We start from the raw sequence: 24,793 nt of genomic DNA, 5'->3' as shown, positions 1-24,793 counted from the left end.
ACACACACACACACACACACACACACACACACACACACACACACACACACACACACACACACACACACACACACACACACACACACACACACACACACACACACACACACACACACACACACACACACACACACACACACACACACACACACACACACACACACACACACACACACACACACACCCACTGGAGAGGGACTGTAAGAGACCACCAGGTGTGACCTATTCATTATTTACCTACAGAGGCAGGCTAGCAGCGTCTGCATGCTGCGCACAGCCCTGCCTTTGTAGGAGAGATGTGTCGGGATCAGATGAGAGAGGGCACCTTTGTGGAGAGACATCTTTGTTCACACTCTGTCGCTCTTTTCTGCTCCTCACATGGACAAACACATCAAATGTATCCGTGTTTTCCCAGTCTTGAATACACGGCTCCATTTGTCCGGAGCAGTGTTGGACAGGAACGGGAAATAAGGTGGTTTATTTTTCCAGTAACGAAAAATGTGTTCAAGTCACTATTGACATTAAGCTGGGATCAGACCAACAGTTATGTCTATCCAGATGGCCACTGTGTCAGATTAGCCCATATGACCTGCTGTGATTTAGCCGAGAGATGAGTCGGACTATGTTGAACCCAAACCAACGTCCACTTGTTGACAACCTACATGACGTGCTAAGGTATTAGAGCAAGAAGGGCCAGACAAGGACTTTTGGGACCAGCAATGTCAACAAATATGGCAACATGAAACATGATAGAAGTCAAACTAGGTGAAGGAAACTCTAGAGGAGTAACATGACTCCACAAAGTTGTCTATGGGCATGTAACTGAGCTTCGAAACGCCTACAGATGCATGTAAGACATCTCACACCACCTCAGGTCAGAGTGAGCTTCGCAAAGTGTGCTGCCTGCGAGGACGGGGAGAAATATAGCAGACGAAAGAGGATATGAAATGTTGACAGATGGGAAATAAGTCTTATGTCAATAAGAGAACCGCATGAGGAGTGGGGCACGGGGGCTCACCTCATATCAGCGATTACTTAAGTAAACTCAGTACCACACACACTTGAGATTAAAGCCCCTAAGTGGAGTTATTTTAATGGATTAGGTGAGACCACCTTCCTAAGAACGGTCTCTTGTATCTTGTGTAAACTGTTCTATTCTCTTTTGTCTTCCATGTAACCACAACACTAGTGGAGATAAATTGTTCTTCCATGGACAACTTGGCACAGGTTCACACACACACCAAGGGTCATTACGGCGGCTGACACAGACTTTCATTTAATGAATTTGAGTGTAAGAGCTCGGCCTCTTCTAGTTCAGAATGTGTGTGTGTGCCGTGTTGCTGTGTGTGAAGGAGCCTGGTTTCATTTCTTCTTGTAACACCCTAATGACTTTATAGTTTCATTCTTATCCAGCCTCCTGAAGGTATTACCATATAACACCTGTTATCAAGGCCCCACAAACTATGTCCTGGATAATTTAACAAAGATGCGATCGTTGATTCCGTATGAGGTGTTGTGACTTATTACGAGTGTGCGTGTGCACATTCTGAGAGATCTATTGTCTCTGTGTGTTTTTCTGTGTGTGCATTTTTTGAGATATCTGTTTTCTGTGTGGGTGTTTGTTTCTGAGTGCTTTTTATGATATCGATGTCGGGCTTTGTGTGTGTTTGTGACAGTGTGCAGAGCTTAATACTGGCTACAGCTGGCCACTTTGCAGCTCCAATTGTAGAGGAAAAAATATGTCCGAGTCGCCTTAAATGGAGGCTGTTTTGGTGAAGAGGGGACAGGCCGAATGTTCTGCGTTACCATCATGCTTCATGCAATCTGTATACAAACCCCGGGTGAGGCAAGCAAAAAGGGAACACTTGCATAACGTAGGAGCCTGATGTTACCCTGCAACATTGGACCTCTCTACTCTTTTTCTTCTTTTAACCCCCCCTCCTCTTCCTCCCTGGTTCTCCCTCTTACTCTTTCACTCTCCCTCTCTCTCTTTCCCTTCCTCCCTCTTAGTCACAGGGGCTGGATTGTTCTACTGAGGCTTGGCAGAGGCCACGGATGGGAAAAGTGCAGGGGAGGCAGCTAACACTTCCTGCCTCCCTGAATCAGAGAGTTAACCTTCACCGAGGGCACAATGGCTTCTCGTTAGCGAAAACCACCCCACATGTAGGCAGCCTGTCACCAGCCATGTTACCGTTCACTGACTCCTCTTTGTGTTACTGCATCCTCTCTCGGACTTCATGTCTAACCAAGGCTTCCTCTCACATCCAGACAAGGGATGAGGCTTTTATTCATCTTCCCATACTTCATATCCAGAAGCTAAAGCTCTTAAGTTGCAATTACAGAAGCATTTTATGTTTGAAGTCTTTTTTTGATTTATTTAGAAAATCCATTTGCACTTTGATCTGGCTTATATCAAAGGGAGGTTGTTTAAGTAATATTTGAAATAATAAGGTGAACAATTTCTCTGATTGAAGCTATTCAAATGTGTGAATTCATAGTTTTTCCTCTGTTTTAGATCATTGTAAACTGAATGCTTTATATTTTTGACTTTTGGTCAGACAAAAAGTCAGATCTAATTTTAAAGATCAAGAAATTAGTCAAATAATCGATAATGAAATAAAAGTACTTAAAGGTGGGGTAGGTAATTTTGGAGAAACCAGCTTGAGTGCGCTAGAATTTGAAAATACACAACCTGCCACTTCCTTACAGAGCCCCTCCCCCAACACACACGAATACGCACATGACCAATGAGGGCGCAAGATAAGTTTGTGCACAGATGGAAGGCTGACAGGCAGGTAGGCCATCCAGTTACTTTAGCTGGGCCGGCTAAAATGATTGGTCGTGCTTTTTACAGTACTACGGCTTCCACAGATGACATTTTTTAATGGATTTTTTGTCAAAGCACTTATTCATTGCTATCGGGATGTTAAGAGCATTCCATGGAATATAACAAAAAGTGTATCTCGAGCCGGTTTCTCAAACTTACCTACCCCACCTTTAATTGCAGGTAGCCATATTTGGAAACATGAAAAAAAAGAGAATAAAACTGAACAAATATCATCATTGTAATCATGAGCCAACAAGCCAGCACACACACCCACACTTTACAGTTACACACATAACCTCACAATACAAATACTGCAAGAAACCCATGCATGACAGCCCCCACCAACAACTTTCAAGACTTGTGAATAGGATAGAGATAAGGAGTGGAAAAAGTATGTGGGCCACAGAGATGTCAAAGCCCAACCCTGACTTTGCCACTACAGTAAAGGGAAAGGATTGAATACAGTGGAAGTAAATGGTTTCTCCCTTGTTTCCCTCTCCTTTTCACTGACAAAAACAAGCATGAACCAGGCAAGCCTAGGAGAAAATAAAGCATTGATTTTGCACACTGCCCTCTCTACTGCAGAGGACTCCGATCAATAGGCTCAAGTAATACTCTGCACAAGTTTAATGCTTGATCTGTACACAGGCAGATAAGTGCTTTGTCTGGAAATTATTCCCTTTTTTTATTGCACCAGCCAAACAACAAAAGATCTGCTAGAAGAAACGACACCGCGGAAGAAGATGACGAAAGCTTTTCAGTTAGTGGAGGGGATCGGTGCAAATCACGCCGCGGTCAAGAGTCCATCTAAATCAATGGAGGAAGTTACACGTGTTAGCCACTTTGTAGGGTCATCAGGAAAGGAAAGCGAGAGAGAAAGGGGGGTTGGGGTGGGTCAGTCTGTCAGGAGAGAGGGTCATATTGCCAACCAGGAGCTGAGTAGATAAATGACCTCCAGCTAAGGTTGTGACCTTTGACACAGAGCACTACCAAGGCTGGAGAAACAGACACAGTCACTTGTCTCCATAATCTAAGCCAAGATAAGCATCGGATTCTTTGAAGTAGTGATTGAAAACCACACACAGAAGGCTGCGCAGGTGATCCGATGCCTTCTGACATTGTGAGAGCAGATTGAGGAAATCTGTGAATGACTCCGCTAATGACGCAACGACTGAGCAGGAGGGAAAAAAGTGAGAGCTGTTCTTCCTCTTTACACTGCAAAACTTTCATTTCCTGACTGCTCACTTTTCCTTTGAATGTTCCTCCAAAGTCAGCGAGAAAAACTCCTGCGTCACCTGTCAAACATTAAAAAGCGTTGACCCAGAGATTTGAACACTCATTAAGCTTTTTAAAGTGGAGAACTCTCTGAGATCCCCTCTCTCAGATGTTTCCCTCCGTGTCGACCGAATGGTATATCAAGTTCAGGAAATTAGCCAGTTCCTGTTGGGGGAAGAGAGAGGGAGCTAAGAGAGGCCAGCGTCAATGCAGCACAGTCTTTACTACAGCACTGCTCAGCTCAATTATATCCTGAAGACAAAATCACTCCACAATGAAAAACCTTCTCATTAAAATCCTGGTAAATGAGGAAAATATCCAGCTCATTGAAATTCAATAACTATATCCCTCTACTTGTCTGCTCGATTGCAGAGTATATACACTTCCACAGCACAGTCAATTGCATCTCAGACAAGGGAGCACAGAGACAGAACGGTGGCTCGACATCTCGACACCTTACAAACAGAGATTTTGTCTGTCTGACTTTTGTTTTGTTATGTTTGTTTTTGCCCTATTACTTGTAAAGCGACCTTGGGTCCCTTGAAAGGCGCTATATAAATCAAAGCTATTATTATTATTATTCCTTCGGTTTAGTTCTGGGCAGATAATATGGCCATTAGGTCATTTAATATTCTCTAGATAAATTGCTGTGGACCCCGAGAGACGACTTCTGTCCACACATCAGGAACCAATCAAAATGTATCTCCCGGTTATGAAAAAGACTGCCGGGCTTGAAGCAGAGACATTTCCCGAGGGGAATAGAGAAAGGCCAAATAATCAAAGACACTCTGCCACTTCCTGCCCTTTATCTGCACAGAGCATCTCAACAGGTCCAGTTGTGGGCTGTGATGAGGTCAAGACGACTTTCCTAATTTAAACTGAATTAAACACGGCAAGATTATGTGGATGACAGTACAAGTTGACCCACTGAAGGGTCTGATGACCGCCGCTGCTGTCACCAGCAACTCTGACCCCTGTCGCAAACACACACACACACACACACACACACACACACACACACACACACACACACACACACACACACACACACACACACACACACACACACACACACACACACACACACACACACACACACACACACACACACACACACACACACACACACACACACACACACACACACACACACACACACACACACACACACACACACACACACACACACACACACACACACACACACACGAAGCATAGGTTGAAACCCTAACCCTGCTGTTTCCAATGCACTCTTCAAGCAGACAACTGGCCCGGCAGCATGTGGTGTAAAAAGCTTTCTCATGCATGAATAAGCAAGGGCACACAAAACAAAAGTAAATGTGAGAAAATATAAGTCGAATTTCAACAAAAAATCCTATTGAGTTATGTTGCTTTAGCCAACTCGGCTCCAGAGAGGCTTGAATCTGCACAGTGTCTACTCAAACTGTATTGACCGGCAGCCGTTGAGGCAGACCCTCTCATGCTGCAACTGAAATTAGGTTAGAAGAAGTCATTTGTCTTCTGAGAGCTAGGGGAGAAAAAAAAACGCAGGCTAAAGAGGCCATATTGAGCAGGAAGGCTGTAAAGGGGAAGGGGTTCATGCAGACTAACATCTGTGATATTTCTTCACTTCATACTCCTTCTCCCATCCCCCTTGCCTTGGGTGTGCCAAATGCTAAGGTGGGGCTTACAAAAACAAAAACGAGCGAGGGTATTTTTTGGTTAGCACAAAGTGTTGTGCGTGGCCATGTGTTCCCTCAACTTGTCAAACAATGTTAGCTATGTTAAGTAAAGTTGTATTGATCTCGATTCTCTGTCACAAGCTAAGGTAAAGTGAGACATGGAAAAAGTTGGTATTGCTCAGTGTTAAACTTTTTTGAAAAGTCAGTAGTAGCTCACATTAACTATAACTCACAAGTTATACACTTGTTTATTTAAAAAAGTGAAGTGAATATGTTCTTTCTTCGTGACCAGTAAACGTATAAATATACGTATATATTGACATATTCATTCACTTGAATTTGAAAATGTGACTTATGGTGCTGCTAACATGTTAGAGCGGACATGAGTCATTGCTCCTACAGCCTATATGTATCAATTAAAAAAAAAAAAGGAAAACCTCCCAACAACATAACTGCTGTGACGAGGCAAGCAGCAGAGACCTATTGATGATAATTTGTCAAGGACAACTTGTAATTTTGGCTCATTAGGGGAGCTAGCGGGCTAACTAGCGTAGCGTGCTAACGGCTCGCCCCTTTCTGGCAGTGGAGAAGCCTCACTTCACCGCAATGATTCATTATCTCAGCTTCTCAGGTACAGCACAACCACAGGCTGCTGTATCTTGCTTGAACATATACTTACTGATTGTTGGGCACACACACACACACACACACACACACACACACACACACACACACACACACACACACACACACACACACACACACACACACACACACACACACACACACACACACACACACACACACACACACACACACACACACACACACACACACACACACACACACACACACACACACACACACACACACACACACACACACACACACACACAGCATGTTGTGCTTTTATCGAATTTCTTGCTTTCCTACATTTGGGACAAAGTGCACACTTTGCTAATAGGCATCCTGTAGTGCGCACTCAAGATTTCTGTGACCTCTTAAACACTAAAAGGAAATATGTAGCAAATTGCAGCATCAAACCAAATGGTCAAATGTGTGTTATGTCTTTGTATCCATATAATTCATACATTAAAGAGGTTTAAGGAATGTGACGACTTTAGGGTCAGCATTCAAACGTAGTCTATAAAAAACATGAGAGAAAAATGGCCATCGTAATTTCCAACATGTCTTTAATGTTCATTTCTTTAAAAAGCAGCTTAACATCAGATCATCACTTTTAAGAAGCTGTAAGCGTAAACAAATATGTTGCTTAGGAATGATTTAAATGAATAACTAATTATCAGAATTGCTGGTTGATTGCCATCTAATTGATTTATTAGCTATCAATTCAGCACCACTTATTTGTGCCCACAGAGACGCACTTCTCCAGGCTAGTTTGTTTCTGGCTCCGGACCCAAACAACCCCCCCCCCTCCCCCTCCTCTAGGCCCAGACAGAGACAGCAGTGATGGTCTGCTGAAAACACTTTGCCGTTGCTGCCACCTTGTTCTCGTGTCAGGAAACATTGTTTGTCTGCTGGCTCAGATGGTGCCTCCTGTCTCCAAGATGAGACCACCCCTCCTTTCCCTCCCTCTCAGCCCCTGTGCCCATCCCCCCCTCATGGTCGAGCCCACCCCAAAGGGGGGTTGAATTTAATAAAGGCTCCTTCAGCCACATGCTAAAAAGGTATGCAAATGTGCAGGTCCTTCTGTTTTCTGATGTTTTTTTCCCCCCAATCCAACTGACTGCTCTCTCGCCAAGCCAAAGCCACCGCAGAGGGAGGGAGAGAGAGAGGGTGTGTGTGAGAGAGAGTTTGGGTGTTTGTTTTTCAGAGGAATGGATTATTTTGTTAGGACCGCTCTTGGGTATTTGATCTGAGAAGCTATTACGATGATTAGAATTAATTACATTATGAGCTACAGGAACTGAGAAAGACCCACTTGACGTGTTTCCTTGTGGATAATCAAAAACACACTCAACACATCCAATAATTCCTTTAGAGCGAAAATATGAAATTAATAGTCTCCTCAGGGCCACGGCTAATAAATGAAATAATACAACTTTAACAACCTAACATATACGTGCTGTAAAAGAGCAGAACAATATTGACTTCCCCAGCTGTCTGCAGCACCTCCTCCGCCCAGATATCAGTGATCCCTATCTAATACAAAGGGCCCAGCCTTTGCATGGCTACCATGATGACCCGTGTTCATGAGGAGGTGAGAGCTGATCATTTTGTTCCGATGTAGTGAGCCGTGACAGGCAGCAGTGCGGGAAGGAGGAGGCGGGGGGGAAAGGGAGGAGAGGAAAGCCACGGAGGGACCGAGGAGAAGCAGCAGAGCCAGGCCAGACTGAGGGGACCAGCCTTTCCTGCTGCTTCCTTCCCGTGCTCTTCGCCAGCTGAGCAATCAGGTCACCTCTCTTTCCCGTGTCGCTTCTGGTCAATTGTTCTCCTCCCTCTCTCGCTCTTCTCTTCTCTTTCTCTCCCTCCTCTCCTCCCAGTGCCACAGCCTGCAGCTGTTGCGGCTGATGTCATTTTTTGATAGGATTTGGTCTGTGCCTGCATGTTGGTTTCTGCCTCTCTGCCTAAACAAATGCAAACATGGCGAGGGCTCATTGAAACACGCTGAGGATCGTTCACGTGGGACACAAGGAGGGGAGATGGAGCGAATGCGACGCCGCTTTCATGCAACCCAGAGATGATATGCAAACTGAGATTTTTCTGGTGTTATTATGAAAAGGAGAGCACACAGGAGCACATGAGGGAATACAGCCTCTTAAAAAAAAGAAGAGAACTCCATTCATGCCAGCACGCTCCCAATGTTTATTCTTGACCCACGCTTGCCAAGGAAGAGAACAGGAAGAACACAAACATGCCCTTTTGACCTCATACAAACAGCATTCAGAGAGCACAGATAGTTCTTCAAGCTAATAGTAGCTCATACTGTAAACAGGGCTAAATCTACACCGAGCGACATTTACAAAACAACATCAAGGCTTCATCCTGCGGGCGTCTCAGGACAAATCCACTGCCGAATCTAATACTCGCTTAAAGCCATGAAGAGAGAGTGAGTTGTGATGATGCTCGCTGACAGTTAGCTCCCAGCTTTGAGCGCAATATTTACTCCGACATCGTCATGATGAAAACTCCCTTTTTATCCGTGTTGCAGGAGAGTTTGCTGGAGAGTCAGAGACAGATTAGATCACGTCTTGGCTTGTTCAAAGACCACGGATATTTACATTATTGGCTCAAATGGCATTCGAGTGAGTGCATCAAACCCCCTACTAAGGATAGAACAGGGCATGCCTGCAGATTTGGCACATTCTGGTCTCTATAAACAGAGATGAACATGATATCAGAGTCTTCCCCCCCCCCCCCCCCCAGTGGTAATGTATCCTAAAATGAGCAATCTCACGAGATTGAACAGATTCTAGAAACAGCAATCTGTTGAAACGGAGAAAGAGATAAATAAAGTGTGTATGCATACGTGGCAATGGAACACAAATGTTGTCCTGACCTTGAAATAACTGCCACTTATGAAAAGCTGTTTTGGTATGAGAGACACCGATTATAGCCCATTTCTAGGCCAACACATAATCAGTGTCCAAGTACCGAATCAATGACCTACTTCCCGGGACACACACACATCCACCGCACATACGCTGCGAGGCAAACTCTCTGTTAACAGCTAAATGTGGAGATGCGGAAGTCAAATTGAGTCGACACTTTGTTTTGATCTGACAATTTATCCGAGTATAGATGTTTCGAAAAATCCAAATGAGGGTGGGATGATTTCACAACAGCGGGCCCTCCGCGGAGCTGCTTGTGTTATTTTGACACTGGCTGGCAGCGAGGGTGGCGCCAGGGTCACGAGCTGCAGTTCTTCACTGGTGAGAGTTGATCAGATCTGACCTGGATAAAGTGGAGAAACAGTCAGCGCTGACTTCCACAGCCTCCCGCGCTGTGAGGAAATGTGAGCGGCGGCTTGGTTGGTGAGGTCAGGACTGCACAGCATGCCGGTCCTTAATGCAGGCTATTTACAGAAACAACCCTCTCCTGCCTCCCCCCCCAACTTGCCTCTATAACCCCCTCGAGCAGGTCCACCACCACACAGCTCCATGTTCCACGCAGTCATGCAAACTGATGGAGATTTTTCAGAGCATCCAGATATGTCCTTTATATCCGAAGAAATGCTTTATTTTCGCCCCCCCCGACACGACCTTCTGACTTTCTTTTTTAAATGAGACGTTATCTGACCCCTGGGTGTAAAAGACAGAGAGGCTAAATGTGCTGTCCATACGTACACATGCTGCTGTCATGTGGAACGCCCCAGACAGGCTGCAGGCCGATGACAAAGACAGACCGGCAGACATGATTTAATGAATGGAGGATACAAGACTACATGCGCATCTATCTCCTCATGCCAGGCTTCGCTATTTTAAAGGATTGATTCCCCCGGAGAACAAAACGCATATCTGTGTCACGTAAAGGATAGGCTTACATTGTTTTAGCTCAATTCTGTACACTACTGTATATCACCTATGACGATGAGTTTATGTGACCAACAAACAGCTAATAACACACATTTTATCAGACTTCTTTGTTTATGCTATTGTTCTATTTGATTGATGTTATTGTATTGCTTGTATAGTTTTTGCCATGGCTCTCTGGCTTTTATTATTCTGTAATATTATGTCTTACTCTTAACAACTTTGCTTGTTTTGGTGCCTCAACACACATTATTTTTGTCTAGTTTTTTTTCTTGTTCTGAGGGGCACTTTGCACATAAATGTTGCAATATAAATACAATGCATTATTATAATTGCACTGAAAGTGTTATCAGTTGAATTTATAACGTATCTTCTTCATACTGTCCCTAACTAAAGCATCTCCAATAGTAGCGAAGGAGGACACACTCCACAGTCCTCCTCTTGCCTGCAAAAAACATTCAAAAGTTCAGTTAAAGTTCATTTTAGGTTTCATCACTGAGTTTGAAGTCAGTCTTTTTAGTTGTATTCCCCCTTTGTGTTTCCTCAGAAAGTGACTCCTTGCTGAGCTGCTGCACGTATTTTTTTTTCATTTTGTACTGACATTTTAACTTGGAAGATATACACTTCATTTGCCTAACTCAGACTGCTTAAGAGATGCACATCTATCCCTAATAGTCATGGAGACAGTTTTTGGCTTTATTTGCTTACGTTTTGTTATACAACTCATTTTTAGAACAAGTAACTTAAAATATGGACAATACGTTCTGTGTATCATCCACTCAGACACCGTCTCTAGATATTGAGACGGTGAAAGATATTTCACTGGTGCAATTTTTTTTTTTCAGTTCTCTGGTTGGCAAACAAATATATTCACCTCCATTGTATTGAGTCGCAGGCATTCATCTCAAAACCTTCAAGTAAGTGTAAAATATGCTTGAGGAGGTGAACCAACCCTTACATTTCTTTAAAGATTTTATTGTTTGTTTTTGTCACTTTTCAGAGAGTTATGCCGGACATTAGATGAATTCTGCAAGCTGAAAACATCCACATAATTGCAGGTGTGCGGTATGTACCTTGGCCTGCTGAACCATCAAAAAGAAGCCTCGGGCTGCAACATATTTTGACGCACTCTTCCATCTCTGTGTGGGGCGTTTGAGCCGGCTGCTTCTCGAGGGAGCATTGATTCAGCATAATGACTTTTGTGGAAAAAAACCCTCTCCACAATGGACAGCCTCGTCTTGTGCCATACTTGTTATCAGGTTTAGACAACACAGGAGCGAGTAGAGTAATCTTTCCCTTTTGTCTCGTACAAGGTACATTGGGTTTTGTCCCTGAATCAGACCAAAAACCCATTATACTGGAATGATATATAAACAAATCAATTTTTCATGTTCATGCATGGTTTCACGAGACTATTCTTCAAGCCCAGACAAACAGGCACGAGATTAGTTTGGAATTAGTGGTACCGCTGTGGGGAAGTGATGATGTCTTTTTATGAATGAAAAGGCAGACTGATTTATCTATTCAACCATGCTTCATCACTTGAGACTAAATGAATGACTTCCTTTTTCTGTGCAGGGCTATAGCAAGGTTAAATGGGTATATCCTGCTGACCCCCTTCCCAGTTCAACTATAAACATGACCTGCTTGTACTTCAGCAGAGCAGAGTGGGCAACTCAAGGAGCAAAGGTTCAAGCTGAAAGTAGAGGAAACAAGAGGCTGTGTTTTCCAGTATGTGGTACAACTCATTAGAAATAAGGGCGGTAAAGCGCCTCAGTATCCGAGTGGTTACATTTCATGTCATATAACAGCAACGTCCCATGGTCAATTCTGGCTTTGAGAGCTTTGTTCAATGTCAAACCCCTCTCTCTTCCACCTTAAAGCCTATAACATCTTTAAAATAATAACAAATAGGGCAACCAAAGAAAATAATTTCAAATTGATTTGCTAATTTCCAAGAGCAAACGCAAGTAGATAAATCTTCTGAAAACAAGACAACAGCATTTAAAGCTACTGTCCTGCCCAGGACAGTGTCGTCTGACAAAGACCCTAAAGCTGTGTTTCTGGTGAAAAAAGCAGAACAAATGGGGATTACAATATTTGAGGAAATAGAGCCTTTCAGCTGACCTACATCCCCCACGAGAATCCAAGTTATAATCCCAGTAGCTATACATGCTCAGCTATTGCATTTTTAGATTCTGTATCAGCACCATGAAATTGTGTTAGATGGCGAAGAATGGGTAAAAAACAGTAGATGGTGATAAGGAATATTGACACTTCTTAATGCATCTGGAAGAAGAATTGTGGGTTTAAAGCTCCTGATTTCAGTGTATTTAATTGATTTCAAACTCGACAGCTTAAGATTTTAAAATGTTTTTGTCAATATGTATTTGCACTCTCTCAATAGGCTACATCACAAAGATAAAACACGCAAGAGAATCCACTTAAAGCTCCGGGCTTTAAAAAATAGCCTGAGACACATTAAATCATTCTTTACCATTTAGCAGAAGCCTCTAAGGTTTTGATTAGAGTATTCATTGAACCCTGCACTTTAACACTCCAAATCAATTAGATGAACCAGTGCGCACACACACATTTCAACTGGTTAAATCGAATAATGATTTAATGCATGGCCATCCTCTGGCAGAGTCCAGCGCTATACTCGCACACAAACAATATCCCTTAATGGCTTTAGCAACGCTGCCGTAATTGCTAAAATATGATTTTTAGCAAGCTAAACGCATTGGAAGTAGATTGTAGGGGAAGTAGTTGTAGATTTTCCTACTTGGTGTAGAGCTGTAACCCGTATTTAGCTTATTCATTGTAAATATGTTTATGGGTGAGTGTGAGAAGATTAAAAAGGAGAAGTGCAAAATTAAGTCACACGTCCTTCTGCTTTTCTTTTCTATTCTTTTTCACAACACACATATTTATTACACTAACAACGGTTTGTAACCCTGTTTATTTAACCCTTAATCAGGAAATCATAAATGAGATTAAACATCGGATTTGGAAAATTCTTTGCAAGACAGGAAATAATAATAAAGAGTTGCAGATGAACAGAAGCTATATTATTTAGCCTCATCGTTTCACATTGATATAGTAAGATGCTTTACCGACTCCCTGTAAATCACTTGCCTTTCTATACAAATAAAGAGCATTAGACATTATACTATCTGTGTAATGAGGACATCCTGTGTGCATGTGTGACAGAGAGAAAGAAAGGCAGAGAGTATGTTGTATGTTTACCGAGCCTCAGGAAATGCCAGGAAAGACACGCTGAGTTTCTCTCACTTTAGGCCCATGTGACTGGAAACACACAGGCCAGATTGTTTGCATGTCTGCTCAGGGTCGCGATATTAACATTTTGGTTAGAGAGAAATATCAAAGAAGAACTCTCGATGTCTAGATCAGACTGGAGGTGTAGTTCGGATCTGGCTGCTTATCTCTCATTAAACTTTTCGAGCTATCAGCCATCCTGCTAATTTGCATGATGAGTCTTGCATTTGTGTCCCCGTAGCGATCCGGTGCAACTAGCCTCCATTGGCTTCCTGCTCTCATCACATTAGCATAATGCATATGCAACCAGAGTCAGTAACCTTGCTGTTGCTAAGCTATTTATAACAAATATGAGCTGTGAGAGCTGCAGTGCTTCACAGTTTTTATGTATTAACCTTCTTCCCTGCTACATGTTTCATATATATATATATATCGATACATCTATGTATCTATGTATGTACTATGAAATATATTTTTGAAGACTTACCGATCCGAAATTGGATCGGTATTGCTTTTTCATCTTGAAGTCGCACACAGATTGAGAAAGCGTGCTTTAAACTGGCAGAAACACTTGCCTTCTCTTAAATAAAAGTACTTTTTTGTTGCTGTAGTTGATCATTTGACGAATAAAACATTTATAGGACATACATGTTCCGTCAGCTCAATGACCACTGTATCAGAATTGTCATCCTGAATAAAGAATATACCAAGTTTCCCTTTTTCCTAACTACCACAAAAACATTCTCAATCCATCGAAGTGCTTTCCTGTCTCGTAAAAAGGTCAGTGGAAACACGACTACTGATCATTACAGAACTCGGGCTTTCCCCCGAGCTGCAGAACCTAAACAGTGGTGGCAGTGATGTAAATATTGTAAGGAAAGGCTCTAATCTTTTTTACCTCTTCATTTCCTCGTACAATAAATATTTAAGCAAATCTCATTACCATATGTCCATGCATGTCAGTTTGAAACAAAATGTTACAGGTTGGGAATGAGAGTCAAGGAAGGCTGTGGAATATCCTAGGTGATGAATTTGAGAACAAAAAGGAAAAATCTGGATGCTGCCATAAAGTGCTCGCACCCATCGTTCCCTTTGTGTTTGTATCTGGCACGCAGAGAGCTGTCTGGCTGGACTTTTGTGCATTTTCTGCTTTGATACTCTCACATCACCATTAATCTCTCACCAAGATACCATTATAGATGTCATTAAATGTGGTGTCCAGCAAAACGTGCGAGCAGCCAGTCTGAATAATTAATTCCCCCTGTTCGTGCTCGGGGACTCTTCTGATCACAGCTCTGCCCTGTAACACGCTCTGTTGTGATTGGCTAAAGCAAGGTCAGTATCTTAGGAGACCTCGCTCTAATATCCAGCAGCAATTAGTGGCTGCTGTGAGGGACGGTGTTGCACATGTTATTATGTGATAGGGGCGCGAGGGTGACCGCAGGTACAGATTTAATGCTGTGTCTCTGAATGCTGTCGTCAAGCAAAAAGCGGTTTATTGAAGAGCACAAAGACAACTGGTTACTCAGCGCTGATGAAAACAGAAAACATTTTCAAAAGGAAGCACAAAGCACTGTCAGTAAAAACGTCATCCTTATGTTTTTTACAAATGTTGGATTTTCAAACAAAAGCCTACTCATTCATTTAAAAGAGAAGACTGTGTTGATACAGACAATGAACATGTGACAGAAAAGGTAGTTTATGTATAATGTGGCTTGTTTTTTTAATCATTATAATAGTTGATTAAGTCAGAAAAAGGAATATGTAAATAAAATAATCCTGCAACACTCTTCTCCTATCCTTAAAGAACCTTAAGTACCATTGCTATACAACATTAACGCAAATGTTTTGGCATCTGATGAGCTTTTAAGTGGAAGATAAATTCTTCAAACTAGACATGGTTTGAATTTCATTGCCCTTAATGTGGCCTAAGACAACTGGCAGTATATACTGGGAAGATGGGTCATTTAGTTTGAAGGGGGAACCATGTGGAGTGGGGGAGTGCTATCTGGGTGCATATCAGGTAAAAAGAAGCTTCTAGCAAACTGGCGGTCCATATTCTTTGAATGCGTTTGATAGTGAACAGCAACAAGAAAACATAGTACGGCAAGGGCAGAGAAACTGACCATTCCCACTGGATAAAAAAAAGAAAGGAACAATGCGGGGGAAACGCAAAGTCATAAGAAAAGACTACTGTCTCAATCAAAACACATAGGCAACAAAGAAGTCAAACAGAAAGTTCCAGTGGAACGTCTGAAAGATAGACACTGAACAAGCGCCGTGTGGACCTCGCATGAGTCAGTCCATTGTGAGGCACACAACGCACGAGTCGAGTTCCCAGTGAATCAGAGCAGTCAGCTGCCGTCCACCACCTCAAGGCACAGGACGGCAGAGCAGCAGTCTCTCACAACCACCGTTACTGTACTGGGAACAGCCACAGTGAGCCTTCAGATAGGTTAACCGTGAAACATGTGTGAACAAGTATCCTCAGTTTGGACAGATACACATGCTACAATGATATAGGAACAGAGGTAGCAGGTGTTTGTAAATCTATAGGTGACTTTGTGATTTACAATCTGCTGTCAGGAGGGTGCAGTGACATCAATACTGCAGCGGGAGTTTGTCTGAGGCCTAGCTGAGGACACAGAAATACTCCCCCGTCCCTCCCCCCCTTCCTTTGACAGCGATACACGTGCAGCTGTCTAAATATTGCTTCTCCCTTCTTCTGCTCTTCATCTTGCCATTCCTCTGCACCTCCTCTCTCGCCTTTTCTGTCCCTACACGAGCTAAGCGGGGTGAGTTAGGGAGGGACAACTGTTCCAATCGGCACAACTGGGACTGGGGATGTCCACATTTGGCACTGCGTTGTCATGTCAACAGCCCGGGGCAGAGGGTCCGAGGGCTGGGAATAACTCACCTTCTGCTGTCCAGCTCCGAGCTATAACCAGCCGCACACCTGTGGTACCAATTATCAGTGAAGCTAACCATAATTAAATTATTCCAAATGTAAATAAGGCACCGCAGCAGGCTGTACCTTTAAGTTATCACTGTATGAAATTAGACTTGTAATGCAATTTATTTAAGGAGCCAGAGCATAGCTAATCTCATAAAAAAGGACAAACAGAGCCATTAAAAGTGCTCTGCTCTTTATTACTGGCTCAGCTTGCTCTCCTTACGCAAAGAGTCCCCAGGTGCATGAATGTTTCATGGCCACCCTGCTGCCTGCCTGCGCTCACATTCATTCGTTCTCCCCCCTCCCAGAGGAAGCTCCAACTCCACTGTCAATTGCACTCACTTACACTCTGCTACCGTCATCATCAGCCATTAGTTTGGGGTGGGATGGGGGGAGCTGCACATAAAACAGCTGTTTTGCCTTGATGACTCAATCATCCCCTTCACTGGGATTAGCATCAGTATCATCATCATCTTCTTTGATACCAAAAAAATACCAAGAGTATCTCAAATGGATGAGTATCAGCCTGTCTGCCGCAAATTCCTGGGCTTTCAAACAAGATCTGACTTCATTGTATGACACGCAATCAAACAAGAGCTTGAAAAGATGAATTGGTAAGATCTCCATTATTTCATATTAGTGCATTTGAAATAAATCTCACACTTTATGTTACAACATGTGATTATTTGTTATAGTAAAACATGATTTTGGTTGAATTGTCTCTAAATATCAAAGAGCTGTGGATCATTTGCAGTTCATTTGACTGAAGTACATCATATCAATGATAAGTAAATGAAGCTAACTTAGTTAGACATTTTAGACTATTTGTTTCTTCGTAACAGTTAATGAGAAGATTGGTACGAATCTCTCATCACATGTTGCATTGCTTTTACATTGTCATTAGGACAAATGTAACTCCTTTAAATACCGCTTCATAGAATAATACCTCCCTATGAGTTATACAAAAAATGACGTTTAATGTAAAATAAACTGACAGTACAAAAACTCAATGAACTTGTACACGAAATAGGATCTGGGCTTATATTTGTCTTCCTGCTGTCAATACATGTGCACACTGGGCCTGTTTAATGGCAGTCAGACCAGCTGATGGGCTAATTTCAGGGCCCTGCTGCGTTGCTACTATAATCATTTCATTAGACATTTTACATTTAGCAGAAGCTGTGTGGAGTCAAGTCAAGCTTGTTGGTTCTTGGTTATATTCTCTAACAAGAGTGTATCAGACCTAATGAGATCACAGTTACTGCTTTCACAGACAGAGAGATGCATAATATGGCAGCATCAAGCAGGGAAAAGCTTCTTAATGTGGTCGTATTGAGGTAGACCATTCAAAAGCCGACCGCATCTCAATGCCAAGTGTTCTTAAAACAATTTGCACCATGCCATTAATTAATATGTTGGCTTATGAAGCGTGGCATATTCAGGCTATTCATCATGAGCAGGAAATTGACAAGTTATCCGTGGAAGGCAAGTCAAAAGGGATATCAGCTTTGATTTGGCATCAAAGGAAGCAAGTGCTACACGCTTTGTTCAATAGTCTTTTTAGTGCAGTGTCTTTGTTTGAGTAGAGCAGGACAGATAGCCGATACAAATGAGCATTATATGTAAAGGAGGCTCGGAGATTCAGGGTCACAAAGCAGTGGGGAAGTTCATCTCGGAGCCAAGTGTTACTTAATGGCTTCCTCCTGCTGTACGTGAAGTGAGACTATCAGTGCAGGCTGCGAAGAACATCTGTCCGTGAACATATACATGTTGTACCGCTGATTCACCCTGTCAATCACACATGTTCTGACATGTCCACGACTACCTCCGGTGGTTGCGATCGCCTTTGAAGGCAGGTGCACGCATTATACAAGCATGAGCATGTGCGTCTTCATTCGTAAGCGACTATGTGATGGATGGGTTGACGCCACGTTTATTTTTAGTCCGGTACACAGAGTTCTGCCTCGGTGTTATGCTGCTCTGTTCCTATGGGTCATGATGAGCTAACAGAGCACCGGGATAGCTCCAGCTCTGCTCCCTGACCCCGGCCCTCCGGCTCCTACATCAGTGGGAGAGACTTACAAGATTCCTGGGCGGTGTTTAGGGAGAGGCTATCTCCCAAAAAGAGGCACTTTCTTGACAGATGCCATGTTCTTCCACCACTTTCTCTCTCCGGTGACTAATGGGCTAATAATTCACCCTGGCACGTTATCTCGCATTCTCTCATGGGAAGGATACCACCCCGGAACATCTCCGCCACAGTCTAATCTCTAAAAAAGATATGCCTTTGATTCCCAAAGTTGCTATAGGTAGGCATTGTTAAAAGGTGATTATAAGGAAATTCCACATGAGTGTACAGCACAGAGGAAAAGCCAGACTGATAAGCTAATAGATGGAAGCAGAAAGTCAACCTGGCTTGAGTGCTATCTTGTCATTCCCTGTTACTAAGCCAGTAGTGTAAAAGCAATTATCTTTCCATTCACTTGCTACACATCAATAATGAAGCCTTGAGTTAATAGTCTGTACCATCTCGGTGATGGTGACACAAAAGCTTCAAGGGCTAAATCCATAGTTGTTCACATCAGTATGGAGGTGTTCAGTTTAATTCCCAAGCTGTTTATTCTGATGATGTGCTTGGTATTTGTGTTATATAGTAGCAACTTCTACACGTCATGTAGGCCCTTCCGACATCCAGGACATGGTTAAACCGTACACCCCAGCACGTGCACTCTGCTCTGCGTCAGCCAAACAGCTCGCTGCACCCGCACTGCGAGGGGACCCAAGTTCCCATCAGCAAAAACACGTGGGTTTGCTATCCTGGCTCCAAAATGGTGGAACGAGCTCCCCATTGAAATCAGGACAGCAGAAAGCTTACACACCTTCCGGCGCAGACTGAAAACTCATCTCTTTCGACTCCACCTCGAGCGATAGAACTATTAACAAAGCACTTATATACTAATAAAGGACTGGCTTACCTAAAGCTAGTTGAGTAGCACTTGAAATGTTTTAGCTCTATGAAACCTGATGTACTTATATGATTCTGTTTTCTTCAAGTTTGTATCTTCTTGGTGGAATGCACTTATTGTAAGTCGCTTTGGATAAAAGCGTCAGCTAAATGCAATGTAATTTAAAATGTGATTTCTATCCTGTCAGGAGAGTTCATCTACAAAAGGGCCCAACAATGCAAGATTAAGTACCATCCCAAATGTTGATTGGCTAGTTTTAGTTTTATTAATTCAAGACCATGGTGACATGAAGTGCAGACAACAAACAAGGCAATATAAGATAATTATTCAAAAACAAAGTAATGAGCCAGGAATTAAGCTTAAACAACAACAATGTATGTGAGACATTCTTAAGGAAAACAATCGTTTACATACACCTTCTGGCTTATGTGATTTTAATAGCAAAATAAAAACGGATGGTCTGTTGTAAAAGTACTTTTACGCATACTTCTATTACCAAACAGACATGTTTACATATTAAAAAAGATCCTGGTAGTATACCCTAGGAGATTTTCATTACAAAGATTACAGCCACTTTGTTTTTCACAAACGTCTGAGAATCTGTGGTTTATAACCTTGATCTTACGCCTAGCGTGTCTTTAATGTCTGTTTTCAGGCAGTAAATACTTCACACATGTTGCTTTGTTTGCACGACAACCTCAAAGTAGTTCCTAAGAACTTTTGTTTGAAGAGCAAAGTGCACTCGTCACACACCTTGTAGTTCATAAAAACGCGTTTATCAAACCTCTGCTCAACCACTTATCCAAACAAAAGTCACTCTTTGGGTTTGAAACTTCACTATGTTACATTTTGTCCTGTGGCTTCCCCCGTTTAAAGCACCTGCTTCAGGAAACATCTAAGAATAGAAACAACGGTCCTATCACAGTTATCAGTTTAACAGCTTGTCATTCAGACCGCTGGGTGTTCGGGTTGAATGTTAAACCCTCACTGCCATGTGCTTGTTTAATAAAGTACTTCCACTTGACTCAACACTGGTCACTTGAACAAGGGAGTTGTGATTGCGCATGGGTGTGAAGCTGCTACAAAGCATTCATTTAGCATAAGACTGTTTGTTTAAAATGCCTCTCTGTTATTATATTCAACTGAAATTCGCTTCAGAACTAGATTTCAGCAACAAGTGATAATAATCCTTCAAATAAGCTTGAAACTTGAAGTTAAGTGGCGGGCTGTGCTCTCTTTGTTTCCCGGTGCAGGGGAGGTGGACATGTGTGCAGAGGCAGGGGCTCAGGGGCCGGGCCCTCTGTCCTTCCTGTTCAGTTACCAGAGGCCTCACGCTTATCAGTTCCAGATCTCACAAGAACAGAGAGGAAGAAAGACCACTGACAGGAAGGGGATTTTTTTTCTTCCTCCCCCTTTCTTTCCCTTTAAGCGAGGTTAACAGAATGTCTGCACCCCTCACATTTCACAGAGGAAAGCAATTATTCATTAGGGCTTACCCTGACCAGCCCTGCAACCTTCAGACATCAGCCAACTGAAATTAAACGAGCAAAAACTGTTCAGTGCTTAAAGACCTGGTTGGTTAATCAATTGGCAAATTAACATACAAAACCTTGATCAAATGTAAATAACAATTTAAGTGAAATGGAAAGATTAAACAAAACATAATAAAAAAACAGGTTTTCGAGCAAAGAAGGTGTAATATTCCGTTTTTACTAACTATTTTCCGACATTCTATAGATTAAGCAATACTCATTAGATACAGTCCAACACACTTAACCTCTGGTGATCATATAAGGCTATCCTCCTCTGAGATCACACTTCTCTTCTTGAGTCTGTCGCTATTGCTTTCACTGCAGCCTCTCCATCAAACCCAGCTAGATCTTCCCTCTGCAAAGGCAGCCTTACGTCAATAGTGAGAGGGGAACATCTGAGAACTGACTGTGAAGCCCTGATGTCATGTCCCTGTTCTTGTCGTATCCCCCCCCCCCCCTCGTGCATTTGCTCTCACTGTCTACCTCGCCTGACATTTCCACAATAATCACTTTGGTTTATCCCACTCAGCTGTGTGGCGGGCAGATGTTTGTCACGGCACCGTATTTCTCAGCATTCACACTGCTCTAATCAAGATTAACCACTCTTATATATTCAGTGTGTGTGTGTGCGCGTGTGTGTGTGCGTGTGCGTGTGTGTGTGTGTGTGTGTGTGTGTGTGTGTGTGTGCGTGTGTGTGTGGGATGTCCCAATTCCTAATCCATGAAGCCATAGCTGTATTGTATAATACAGTGGACGAACCAATTACATTCCCTTTCCACCACATAATTCTCCCTTTTAACAGAACTGAGCCACATATTGCATAAGGATGAACTGGTGGATTGCTGGTAAAGAGGATAGCCATGACCTTCTGTTTCTGTCTGTGTGTGTGGTCTCGCATTACTATACTTGTGGGGACCTAAATCTGTTTACATAGTCACGTGTGGGGACTGGCTTCCCTTATGGGGACAAATTGGAGGTCCCCATGAGGGGAATCATTAATTTTAGGGTGAAGACTTGGTTAGGTTTAGGATTAGGGTTAGGGTTAGGTTAAGGGTAAGGGTTAGGCATGTGTTGGTTATGGTTAAGGTTAGGATAAGTCTCCAGGAAATGCATGTAAGTCAATGTAATGTCCCCTGAAGTGATGTATACATGGTGTGTGTGTGTGTGTGTGTGTGTGTGTGTGTGTGTATGTGTGTGTGTGTGTGTGTGTGTGTGTGTGTGTGTGTGTGTGTGTGTGTGTGTGTGTGTGTGTGTGTGTGTGTGTGTGTGTGTGTGTGTGTGTGTGTGTGTGTGTGTGTGTGTGTCAGACTGCTTATGGACTTGGATGCCAGCAAAAGACATAAACACACGCAACATATCTGCACTTTGTTACTCAGAGCCCCCCCAGGAGCTCCTAATGAATTCCTTATGCTTTGCAAGGTGAGCTGACGCTGGCCACACACAAACGGCTGCCCACCATCAAATGTTTACCGAAGACTTTCAAGCACTGCGGAGGACAGAGCATATCCAAGCAAACAAAGTTGTAGTCTTTAAATCAACTGCAGTGACAGGCGAGGCAGATATCTGTTTCCAGCTACAAGCTTTGTTTAATTTGAGACCAAGAGTCATCTCGGGTAATAAAAAGTCCTTACAAAGCCTTTGAGTCTCAGGGACTTTAACACAAATGTTAATAGCTCATCATGCTCTCAAATTATTAAATGATTTATTACAAATGTTTATTAGATGAAATATGATGTGATATTTTGTCAGCACCCTAAACACATAGTATTTTCTCTGAAAGTTATGTTTCTTTAGATATTTAACCACATCTTGGGTGCAAGATGATCATAAATGGCAAAAAATAGATGAAATTATCAAAATGTTGTACAAATATTTAATATCACTTATTTGTTGCCAGCGGGCATTGAAATAACGATCAAACAAAATCAAAAATGTAAACGATAATCTGATTTGACACCGAATCACCCAACAGCACTTTTAATAGATTATGCAATTTAATAAATGAAACACCCGTATATTATTAACATTCAGGCCAAAATAAAGCTGCTAGCCTGCCGCTAACAACTTGTACCTACAGATTTTTGAAGCTACACCGACAATAATTTGAGAGCATACATGTATTCTTCAATAGTAGTACCACCAACTTTTCACCCCAGACACCTGCTGGGCTCTACAGGTCCAACCATACAAGAAAACAAAAAGAAACTCACCTGTGATGACTTCAATCCTTGATTCTCCACCACGCAGGACCCCCCCACCCATTCACACACCAGGAGGAGAAACACTTCAGCGCCTCACGTCTTCTGCCCCTGAGAGAAATCAGAGGAGGAAAAGAAAATACATCAATCACCGCTGCATTTTCCACCAATCTCCAAACACTGAATTATCACATTTGCATGTTTTTTCTCCCCAAAAAAATCAAGCCCACTCGATGATTTTGCTTCTCGCAGATTCCTCTGGGCTCCGAGTGGCTTCCATCTGCGCCTTGCTTAACGTGATACACTTCTTCCCTGCACGGATAAGCTCCTTCACGCTCTCGTGCCCATGAAGGACGAATCAAAAAGAGCAACTGATGATCAGTACGGTATCATAAACATCCACGCAGAGCGTTCACAATTTACTCCCGATTGACAGATAAGCCTATTAAAAAGAGGCCTCCACCACAGCTTTGCACTTAGCCTGGGCTGGCTGGGCACGCGCATATGCCCACTGACATTCAGACCCTTTAAAATGACCATATTAGTTATCGCTGAAGTTCAAAAGGTGATAACCAATGTGCGAGAAACCATAACATATAAGCCAGTTAGTGCTTAATAGAATATCACATAAAGACAACATTTCATAGGGGCCACACAGTTTATAATCTTATCTATGATCGCCCAAGCAAGTAAGCACACAGACTTAATTTTCCGTAGTGAATTAATCTTAGTGAGTAGTTGTAATTACAAGCATACTGTAGGCTGGATCCTACGTGTTATCTTTCCATAACTAATGCAAGCCTCTTCTGAGCTTCTAACAACGCTTAACTATGACAACTGAATGTAGAAACTCAAATTATCCCCAATGGAAAATTCTTCCACACAACTAAACATCGAGATGAAAACAAATATCTTTATATGCTCTTAATTCAAAACTCCCGTCAGAATCTGCAGTTATTTAACAATATATGCCACAAAAAAAGTGTTGTATTCTTTATATCAAAACACAATAAGATGTGTGCCTACGTAAGATAGTACCAATCAATTTCAGTTATTGCATGACATTCATTCATCAATCTGCAACTTTGCGTGAGTCGTAGCTCCTTATCGTGCTAGATTTTAAGCCCACTAACAGCAGTCCAATCTGGATTTTTACAAAAACAATACACTCCAACTTCTGTTCCACTAGAAATGTGATGTTTTGTTGAATTCATGTCTTCCCGTGTGAGTATAAATAAGTCCTCGACCCCTCTTTGAATGAAGGGTGTAGGTTAAGGCAATGCTTATGGAATACTCATCATAGGTTAGAAGGGTTAAAGTGTATATAAACAAACAATTGGCCTTTTCTTTGTCCATGGCATGAACTCAATATTTCCTCAAGCTCCTCTTTGATAAAATAGCATGACAAAGAACAAGTTAATACCTTAAATGTTGACTTGGATGGTGAAAGAAAGAATGCAAATGTGTCTAGCTTTTTGATATAAGTGGAGTGTGTTAGGAAGGTACAAATGCCATTTTCCTTTACCCCTCCAACTTAAAAGTCTGTAGCTGTATCCTGTTAGTGTATCACTTTCAGGAAGCGTAGTGA

General features: G+C 42.4%; 1 protein-coding gene across 3 annotated transcripts in view; it reads right to left on the bottom strand.

The window, feature by feature from the left end:
• The window catches only part of LOC117464868 (zinc finger MIZ domain-containing protein 1-like), a 116,323-nt gene that overhangs the window by 57,707 nt on the left and 33,823 nt on the right, over positions 1–24,793 (bottom strand). For 2 of the 3 annotated variants that reach the window (XM_034107595.2, XM_034107596.2), the window contains exon 2: positions 23,218–23,316. The gene's annotated coding sequence lies outside the window, so the exon portion shown is untranslated. Of the gene's footprint in view, positions 1–20,971; positions 21,007–23,217; positions 23,317–24,793 lie in introns of all 3 variants that reach the window. The other variant, XM_034107594.2, reaches the window with a different exon arrangement.

Source organism: Pseudochaenichthys georgianus, chromosome 19 (assembly GCF_902827115.2).
Source record: "Pseudochaenichthys georgianus chromosome 19, fPseGeo1.2, whole genome shotgun sequence".
NCBI classification, from domain to species: Eukaryota; Metazoa; Chordata; class Actinopteri; order Perciformes; family Channichthyidae; genus Pseudochaenichthys; species Pseudochaenichthys georgianus.
Note: the sequence above shows the minus strand (reverse complement) of the source record. Positions and strands in the feature narration are given on the sequence as shown.